The following is a 10,776-nucleotide window of genomic DNA, read 5'->3' as shown; positions in this document are numbered from 1 at the left end:
ACACATGATAGAGAAGAGAGAGAGAGACAAACAGACAGACAGAGACTGAGAACAGTGAGCACTGAAATTCCACTCTCTTTCCTTCTGGTTTGCTAAGAGAGTAGGATCCCTTCACTTTGTCTTTTACTGTTCAAGAACTGAGTTAAATCACATTCTAATGCTTTAGTCAGGCAACCAAGAGGAACAGAGGAACAGCTAGCTATTCTACACAGTATCATCATTTTCAGATCAGTCATCCATCTGTGTGGTAGGCAGGCTTCTTTTCTAAAATTGGATTGATGAGTATTCAGTTAAGTATTGTATGTAATATACTATTGCTGTTATTTAATACTTGCATTGTGGATAAGTAGTGTCTTTCATTATCTCTTCTGACCACTTTTGTCTAAAAATTGCTAATTAGATACCAGTGTAGCAACATACATTTGCTTGTATATTCCACTTGCTGGGAAGGTGTTTTCCAGCCTTCACTTTCACTTTTATGTCACTGCAGCTTTCTGACCTTGCTAGTGGTTAGCAAAACATTGTATTTTGTTTCTGTTCATTTTTAAATCCTTTAAATCAGTCTGAGTTTTTAAATTGGAGAGTCATTTATAGTACTCACTTCAGCAGCAGGTACATACTAAAGCTGTAATAATGAAAATATGATTTTCATTACTCTGGTACAAAAATTCATGTAAATTCATGATGTGTGCTCAATGTTTTAAGGGCCATTTGTAACTAGAATTATTTAAAGTTGCAGTCATTCTTATGCATTTTAGTGATGATTCTGAAAAGACTCGAATACTATGGTAAAACACATTTAGAAACTGGTGTTCTTGTTTTTGGTTGTTGTTTTTCATTCCTTTTTTTTGTTTGTTTGTTTGTTTTTCTTTAGCCTTGAAGGGAGTTTTCTTTTGAGGGTCTGACATGTATATAGAACAGTGGTGTGTTTAACATTGATATTAAATCTAGTAAGTATTATAGCTTCAAATTAAGATTTTAGTCATGTCATAGTTGTTATTTTATAGACAGCTATGCCTTTTCTTCTTAAAACTAGTGATATCATAGTTAAGTGACATAGAACCAAAGAATTGTTTCTAGTCAAACTAAAGAAAGTTAGGAAATAATAATATTTCAGTCATATCTTTTATTAGCCCTGGAGATTTGTTAATCATCCATTAATTGAGAAAGCAGTGGAATGGATAATCAAGCTCTACTAAAAATATAAATAACATTATGTTCTAGTGCTATGTATTTTTCCTTAAATAGATTGTTTTTCCTGTTGATTAGAAATACGGTGTTATTCTGCCACCTAGTGGACATTATTTGTAAGCAAAAACAAAACTCAAATAGCTGTTCTGAAGAGGTTTGTTCTATGATTAGAGTATGAGAAAAGAAATTTCATAACATTTTATAAGATGTGAAGTGTAAACACAAAGAAGTTAGACTTAAAATCCATGTAAATATATACATGTAGGCAATGCACACATATATCTCTTACTCCTAGAGTATATTTACCCATTATAACGTCTTATACCCCCCTCTGTCAATCCCAAATCATATATTAATGCAAATGTAATCCTTCTCCCACAAACATCAGGGAAATGAGAACTGCCATAAGCTGGGTATTAGACAATATAGTGTTAATTTCATTTATGTAAGAAGCCCAGGTAAGAAGGAGCAGCTGAGTGTCAACTCTCCCTCCTGAAAATGATATAAGATTTCCAATTTACACGTAAAACACCAGACTCATTATTTGTTCCAAACCTTGAGATTAAAGTGTGTACTAGTTTAGCACACAGTTCTAAGAGTTTAGTTCAATACTTGGGACAATTAGATAAACCTGCCTGGAACTGAGGCTGTGACTCAGGAGTTAAAGGCTAAGCTTTCAAGCACAATTACAAACCTGTGTGATACATTACCCTTATCCTTTTCAGCAATGGATGCTTTAAGTTTGACTCAGCAGAGTTTAAGTTAAATCCACCTCATTCTCATTATTATGTCATTATTAGCCACCCATATATTTAGCCACTTAATTTATTTGTCATTGTACTTAAAAAAAATTTTTAGTATGTTGTTTTAAAATTTCCTGCACATAAATTAATCAAACAAACACTTGAGAGTTCACAATTTGCTGTCCACAAATGTATTCATATATTTATTTTAAATAATTGTTTTATTTATTTACATTCCAAATTTTGCCCACCTTTTGATTCCCCTTCCCAGAGTTCTTAACTGCATTCCTCCTCCAGTTGCCTCTGAGAAAGTGTAACTATCCCCCAACACCCATGCAGACTTCCTCTTTCCCTGGGGCCTCAAAAATCTACAGGATTAGGCTCATCCCCTCTCACTGAGACCAGACAAGGCAGTCCTCTTCTACATACTGTCAGGACCTCAGACCAGCCCTTGTATGATCTTTGAATGCTGGCTTTTCTCTGGGAGCTCACAGCAGTCCAGAATCTTGGACACTGTTGGTCTTCCTACAGGGTTGCTATTACTTTAGGCTCCTTCAGTGCTTCCCTAACTCATCCATAGGGATACCTGACCTCAGTCCAATGGCTGGCTGTATCTGCATCTGTTTCAGTCAGTTGGTAGAGGTTCTCAGAGGATAACCATGCTACACCCCTGTCTGCAAACAAAATGTGATGGTTTGTATATTCTTGGGCCAGGGAGTGGCACCATTTGGAGGTGTGGCCTTGTTGGAATAGGTGTGACCTGGTTGGAGTAGGTGTGTCACTGTGGGTATGGGCTTAAGATCCTTACCCTAATTTCCTGAAAATCTGTCCTCCACTAGTAGCCTTTGAATGAAGATGTAGAACTCTCAGCTCTGTTTGTGCCATGCCTGCCTGGATACTACCATGCTCCCACCTTGATGATAATGGACTGAACCTCTGAAAATGTAAGCCGGCCTCAATTAAATGGTTTTTTTTATAAGACTTACCTTGGTCATGGTGTCTGTTCACAGCAGTAAAATCCTAAGAAACACAATATATGCATCAGTAATAGTGTCAATGTTTGGTGCCGATCCATGGGAAGGATCCCAAGTTGGCCAGTCTCTGAATGGCCTTTCTTTCAGTCTCTGCTCCAGTTTTCCCCCTGTATTACTTTTAGATAGGAAAAATCCTGTGTCGAAAATGTGAAATTAAGTTGGTGTCTCATCTCTCCACTGGGGGACCTGACTATCTACTGGGAAGTGGTCTATTCAGGTTTCATCTCCACACTGTTGGACATTTTGACCAAGGTCACCCCAAATGAGTCCTGGGGACCTCTCACATCCCAGGTGTCAGGGACTTTGTAGAGGATCCCCCAAATACCCACCACCAGCAGCTGCATATTTCCATTCACTCAACAGGCCCTCTGGGCTTCCCTCCTCTATCTCCCTCATACCTGGCCCATCCCTTCTTTACTCTTCCCCTCCATCTCCCATTCAGGTTCCTCATTCCCTCTACCTCCTGTGATTATTTTGTTCCCCCTTCTAGATGAGATTAAACCATTGTCACTTTGGCCTTCCTTCTCATTAAACTTCCTATAGTCTGTGAGTTCTTTAATGTGTATTCCATACTTTCAGGCTAATACAATGCATTTCATTTTGCATTGGGCACCTCGGTAAGGATGATAAATTTAGTCCCATCAATCAGCATGCAAAATTCATATGTCTGCCTTTTTAATAGCTGAATTATATTTCATTGTGTAAATGGACCACATTTTCTGTATCCATTCTTCAGTTGAGGGACATATGCTTTTAGTTTCTGGTTATTATAAATAAAGGTGCTATGAGCATAGTGGTGCACAAGTCCTCGCAGTATGGTGTAGCATCTTTTGATTCCTCTGTTGCGAAATACTGTTTAAGAGAATTCTCAAGTGAGGAATCTTAAATGGCTGAGAAGCACTTAATATAGTACTCAAAGTCCTACACAGAGCAATTAGACAACAAAAGGAGGTCAAAGGAATACAAATTGGAAAGGAAGAAGTCAAAATATCAGTATTTGCAGATGGTATGATAGTATACTTCAGTGACCCTAAAAATTCCACTAGAGAAATCCTAAACCTTATAAAAAACTTCAGCAAAGAAGCTGTATATAAAGTTAACTCAAACCAGTGGCCTTCCTCTACTCAAAGAATAAACAGGCTGAGAAAGAAATTAGGGAAACAACACCCTTCATAATAGTCACAAATAACAAAATACGTTGGTGTTACTCTAAGCAAGTGACAGATCTGCATGACAAGAACTTCAAGTCTCTGAAGAAAGAAATAGAAGATCTCAGAAGATGGAAAAATTCTCATATGCATATGGATTGACAAGATTAATATAGTAAAAATGGCCATCTTACCTAAAGCAATCTACAGCTTCAATGCAATCCTGATCAAAACTCCAACTCAGTTCTTCATAGAGTTAGAAAGAGCAACTTACAAATTCATCTGGAATAACAAAAACAACAACAACAACAACAACAACAACAACAAAAAAAAAAAAAAGAAAAAAAAAAAAACCTAGGATAGCAAAAACTATTCTCAATATAAAAGAACTTCTAGGAGAATCACCATCCCTGAACTCAAACTGTACTACAGAGCAATAGTGATAAAAATTTCATGGTATTGCAAGTGACAAGCAGGTAGATCAATGGAATAGAATTGAAGACCCAGAAATGAATCCACACACCTATGGTCACTTGATCTTTGAGAAGGGAGCTAAAAAACAGTATTTTCAACAAATCGTGCTGGTTCAATAGGAAGTCAGCATGTAGAAGGATGCAAATTGATCCATTCTTATCTCCTTGTACAAAGCTCAAGCCCAAGTGGATCAAGGATCTCCACATAAAACCACATACACTGAAACTAATAAAAAAGATAGTGGGGAAGGGCCTTGAGCACAGTGACTCAGAGAAACAACCCTGAGATTCTACCTTACACCAGTCAGAATGGCTAAGATCAAAACTTCAAGTGACAGCAGATGCAGGTGAGGTTGTGGAGAAAGATGAACACTCTTCCATTGCTGGTGGGATTGCAAGCTGGTACAACCACTCTGGAAACCAGTGTGGGAGTTTCTCAGAAAATTTGACATAGTATTACTTGAGGATCTAGCAATACAACTCCTGGGTATATATACAGAAGATACTCCAACATGTAATAAGGACACAAGCACCCCTGAGTTCATAGCAGCCTTATTTATAATAGCCAGAAGTTGTAAAGAACCCAAATGTCCCTCAACAGAGGAATGGATGCAGAAAATATAGTACATTTACACAATGGAGTACTACTTGGCTATTAAAACAATGACTGCATGAAATTCTTAGGCAAATGGATGGAACTAGAAAATATCATGCTGACTGATGTAACACAACCACAAAATAACACACATGATGTCTCTGCTAAGTGGATATTAGCCCAGAAGTCAGAATACCTAAGATACAATTCACAGACCACATGAAGCTAAAGAAGAAGGAAGACCAAAGTACTGATACTTCAGTCCTTCTAATAATGGGGAACAAAATACCCATGGGAGGAAATACAGAGACAAAGGGTGAAGCAGTGACTGAAGGAAAGGCCATCTAGAGATTGTCCCTCCTGGGGATCTATCCCATACACTATTGTGGATGCCAGCAAGTGCTTGCTGACAGAAGACTGATATAGGTGTCTCCTGAAAGACTCTACCAGTGCTTGACAAATATAGAGGTGGATTCTCTCAGCCAACCATTGGACTAAGCACAGGGTCTCCAATGGAGGAGCTAGAGAAAGGACTGAAGGAGCCATAGCATCTTGCAGTCCCATAGGAGGAACAACAATATGAACTCACAAGTACCCCCAGAGCTGCCAGGGACTAAACCAGCAACAAAAGAGTACACATGGAGGGACTCATGACTCCAGCTGTATATGTAGCAGAGGATGGTCTTGTCGGCTATCAATAGGAGGAGAGGCTCTTGGTCCTAAGAAGGCTCAATTCCCCAGTGTAGGGGAATGCCAGGGCCAGTAAGCAGGAGTGGGTAGGTTGGTGAGCAGGGAGAAGGGGGAGAGAATAGGGGTTTTTTGGAGGAGAAACCAGGAAAGATGATAACATTTGAAATGTAAATAAAGAAAATATCTAATAAAAAACAATTAATTGTTTAAAAAATAAAAAAAGAAAGAAAGAAAAAGAAATGTTCAACATTCTTAGTCATCAGAGAACTACAAATCAAAAGAACCCTGAGATTCCACCATACTCCAGTTAGAATGGCTAAGATCAAAAAACAGGTGAGAGCCAATGCTTCGGAGGATGTAGGAAGAGAAACACTCCTTCATTGCTGGGGGGAGTGCAAGCTGCTACAACTAATCTGTCTGGTGGTTTCTCAGAGCATTTTATATAGTATGACCTGAGGACCCAGCTATACTACTCCTGGGCATATTCTTAAAATATGCTCTAACATATAACAAGGACACATGCTCCACTATATTTGTGGAGTATTATTTATAATAAACAGAAACTGGAAAGAATCCAGATGTCCCTCAACAGAGGAATGGATATAGAAAATGTGGTTCATTTACACGATAAAATACTACTTAGCTATTAAAAACAATGATTTTATAAATTTCATAGGCAAATGGAGAGAACTTGAAAATATCATCCTGTGTGAGGTAACCTAGTCACAATAGAAAACACATGATACATACTCAGTGATAGGTGGTTATATCCACGATACAACTCATAGACCATATGAAACCCAAGAAGAAAGATGACACCAAAATGGGGATGCTACAGTCCTACTCAGAAGGGTATAGAAAATAATCTCTTGGAAGTAGGAGAGAGCAATGTGGGAGGGCAAAAAGAGGATAAGTGGGAAAGTGGGTCAGTTCAGATATGGGAGGATATGGCAAAGAAATACAGTGTCAGGAATTTGAAAGTAGGTGTGTTGTGTAGCAGTGGGGGAAGCAGAACTTGGGGTAGCCACTAGAAAGTCCCAGATGCAAGGGACCCAATAAGTTCCCAGCACCCAATAGGGAGGACATTAGCCAAAATACTCAAAAAAGGGGAGAAATAACCTGTAGAAACCATATCCAGTGGATAGGCATGGCTCCCAGTTGAGGGCTGGGATCACTCACCCACCTCAAAAATATTAATCCAGAATTCATCCTGTTAATAGGAAATCAGGGACAAAGAGTGGAGCAGAGACTGACCTACCTAGGGATTCCTCCCATCTGCAGACACCAAACCCAGACACTATTGTTGATGCCAAGAAGTACTTACTGACAGGAGCCTGGTATAGCTGTCCCCTGAGATGCTATTCCTGAGGCTGACCAATACAGATACGATTATACACAGCCAAACATTGGACTGACAGCAGAGACCTCAATGGAGAAGGTAGGGCAAGGACTGTAGAAGCTGAAGGGGTTTGTAACCCCATAGGAAGAACAAAAATATCAACCAACAAGACCCCTGCCCCTGAAGCTCCCAGGGACTAAATCACCAACCAAAGAGTAGACATGGAGGAAACAACGGCTGCAGCTAGTTGTGTAATAGATTGCTTTAGGGGGCATCACTGGGAGAGGGAGCCCCTTGGTACAGTGAACCCATCGTAGGGGAATGTTAAGGCACTGAAGCAGGAGTGGCTTGGTTGGTAGGGGAGTACCCTAATAGAGCTAGGGGGAGGGCAAGGAGATAGGGGCCTTGAGGAGGGGAAAATGTGAAGGGGGATTAACATTTGAAATGTAAATAAATAAAATAACCATTAAAAAAATGAAAACAAGAGAAACTGTTTAGGTCTGCTCCCCATTTTTAAAGTTTGCTTATTTGATTTTTGAAGTCTAACTTTTTGTTTTTTGTTTTTGTTTTTGTTTTTTGTTTTTGTTTTTTGTTTTNTTTTGTTTTGTTTTTGTTTTTCGAGACAGAGTTTCTCTGTGTAGCCCTGGCTGTCCTGAAACTCACTTTGTAGACCAGGCCAGCCTCGAGCTCAGAAATCCACCTGCCTCTGCCTCCCGAGTGCTGGGATTAAAGGCGTGCGCCACCATGCCCTGCTGAAGTCTAACTTCTTGAGTTCTGTGTATATTTTGGATATTAGCCATCTATCAGATGTATGCTTAGAGAAGATCTCTTCCCAATATGTAGGTTTCCATTTGGTCCTACTGACAGTGTTGTTTGATTACAGAAGCTTTTAAATTTTGTAAGATTTCATTTAACAATTGTAGATCTTAGAGCCCCAGCCATTGTTGTTCTGTACAGAAAATATTCCTCTATGCCAATGCATTCGAGGCTATTTTCCACTTCTTTTCTATTAGATTCAGTGTATCTGGTTTTACATTGAGGTCTATGATCCACTTGTAATTGAGCTTTGTACAAGGTGATAGATATGGATCAATTAGCATTTGTCTATGTGCAGACCACCAGTTAGACCAGCACCACTTGTTGAAGATGTATTCTTTTTGTCACTGTATGGTTTTGGCTTCTTTGTCAAGGATCAAGTATCCAGAGGTGTATGGGTTTTCTTCTGGATTTTCAAGTCTACTTCATTGATCAACATGTCTGTCTCTATACCAATACAATGTGGTTTATATATCACCATTGATCTGCAATGAATGCAGCTTGAGGTCTGTGATGGTGTTTCCTACAGAAGTTCTTTAATTGTTGAAAATTATTTTTTCTATTCTCAGTTTTTGTTTTTCCATATGAAGTTGAGAATTTCTCTTTCCTTGTCTGTGAAAAATTGTGTTGGAATTTTAATGGGTATTGCATTGACTGTGAAGATTTCTTTTGGTAAGGTGGCCAATTATTTATTTATTTATTTATCATTCTATTCATTTAATCTCAAATGATATCCCACTTCCCAGTTACCCCTCCATAAGCTCCCTCATCCCACAACCTACCTCTTCTCTCTCCCCTTTGCTTCTATGAGGGTGTTCCCCCCAACCCTTCACCCAATCCCTCCAGCATCCCCCTACTGTGGGGCATCAAACCTCTACAGGACTTAGGGCCTCCTCTCCCATTGATGTACAACAAGGCCATCCTCTGCTACCTATGTATCTGGAGCTATGGATCCTTACCTGTATATTCCTTTGTTAGTGGTCTAGTCCCTGGGAGCACTGGGTGGTCTGGCCAGCTGAAGTTGTTCTTCCCATGGGATTGCAATCTCCCTCCTCTATTCCAGTCCTTCTGCCAGCTCTCTCATCAGGGTCCCTGAGCTCAGTCTTATGGTTGGCTCCAAGCAGTCACATCTGCATTGGTCAGTTGCTGGCTGAATTTCATAAGGAACAGCAAAACCAGGTTCCTGTCAGTAAGTGCCTCTTGGCAACAGCAACAGTGTGGAGTTTGGTGTCTGTAGGCAGGATGTATCCCCAGGTGGACAGTCCCTAGACGGCCCTTCCTTCAGTCTTTGCTCCATTTTTGTCCCTGTTTTTTCTTTGAACAGGAAAAATTCTGGTTTAAAAACTTTGAGATGGGTTTGTGGTCCCATACCTCAACCAGGGTCCATACCTATCTACTGGAGGTGGTTACTAGAGGTTCTATCTCCTGTTCTCTGCTAAACTCATCCCCTTTGGTTCCTTGGAGAGTCTTGTTTCCCTGGTGTCTGGGGCCCTCCAATGGCTATTTTAATGTGTTAATTCTACCAATCCATGAGAATGGGAGATCTTTCCATCTTCTGAGGTCCTCTTTGATTTTTGTTTTTTCTTCAGGATTTGGCATACAGATCTTTCATTTGCTTGGTTAGAGTTACAGCAAGGTATTTTGTATTATTTGTGACTATTGTGAAGGTGGTTCTTTTCATAATTTCATTCTCAGCCCATTTATCATTTGTATAAAGGAAGACTACTGATTTGCTAGAGTTAATTTTGTATCCAGCCACTTTGCTGATGTTGTTTATCATCTTTAGGCATTATGTGGTAGAATTTTGGTGATCAGTTATGTATACTATTCTATCTTCTGCAAATAGTGATACCTTGATTTCTTCCTTTCTAACTTGTGTAATATCAATCTCCTTTTGTTTTCTGTTTGCTCTTCCTAGTCCTTCAATACTGTAATGAGTTGGTAGTGAGAGAGTGGGCAGATTTGTCTGGTTCTGGATTCTAGTGAGATTGTTTCAAATTTCTCTCCTTTTAAATTGATGTTAGCTGTTGGTTTGCTCTATATTGCTTTTATTACTTTTAGTTATGTGCCATGAATTGCTGATCTCCTCAAGACTTTCAACATGAGGAGTTTTGTATTTTGTCAAAGGCTTTCCCAGTATCTAATGAAATGATTACATGCCTTTTATCTTTGAGTTTGTATATATTGTTGATTTTGTTTTTGGACTTTTTTATATTGAACCTGCCTTGCATCCATGAGATAAAACCTACATGATCGTGATGAATATTGTTTCTGATATGTTCTTTGATTTAGTTTGTGAGAATTTTATTTAGTATTTTTGCATTTATACCCATAAGGGAAACTGGTCTGAAGTTCTCTGTCTTTGTTGGGTCATTATGTGTTTTAGTTATCAGAGTAACTGTGACTTCATAGAATGAATTAGACAGTGTTCCTTTTGCTTCTGATTTGTGGATTAGTTTGAGGAATATTTGTATGAAATATTTGCATTAGCTTCTCTTTGAATGTCTGGTAGAATTCTGCACTAACAATATCTTGACTGTCTTGACTAGCTTTCTCTCTCTCTCTCTCTCTCTCTCTCTCTCTCTCTCTCTGAGTTTTTTTAATGATTTTCTATTTTTTTAGGGGTTATAGTACTCATTAGATAGTTTACCTGATATTGATTAAACTTTGGTACATGGTAAATGTCTAATAACCCCATTTTAAAAATGGGGTACAGAGCTAAACAAAGAGTTCTCAACTGAGGAATA

This window comes from Mus pahari, chromosome 3, assembly GCF_900095145.1.
Source record: "Mus pahari chromosome 3, PAHARI_EIJ_v1.1, whole genome shotgun sequence".
In the NCBI taxonomy this organism is placed as follows: Eukaryota; Metazoa; Chordata; class Mammalia; order Rodentia; family Muridae; genus Mus; species Mus pahari.
The sequence above is the reverse complement of the archived record's forward strand: the minus strand, read 5'-3'. Positions refer to the sequence as shown.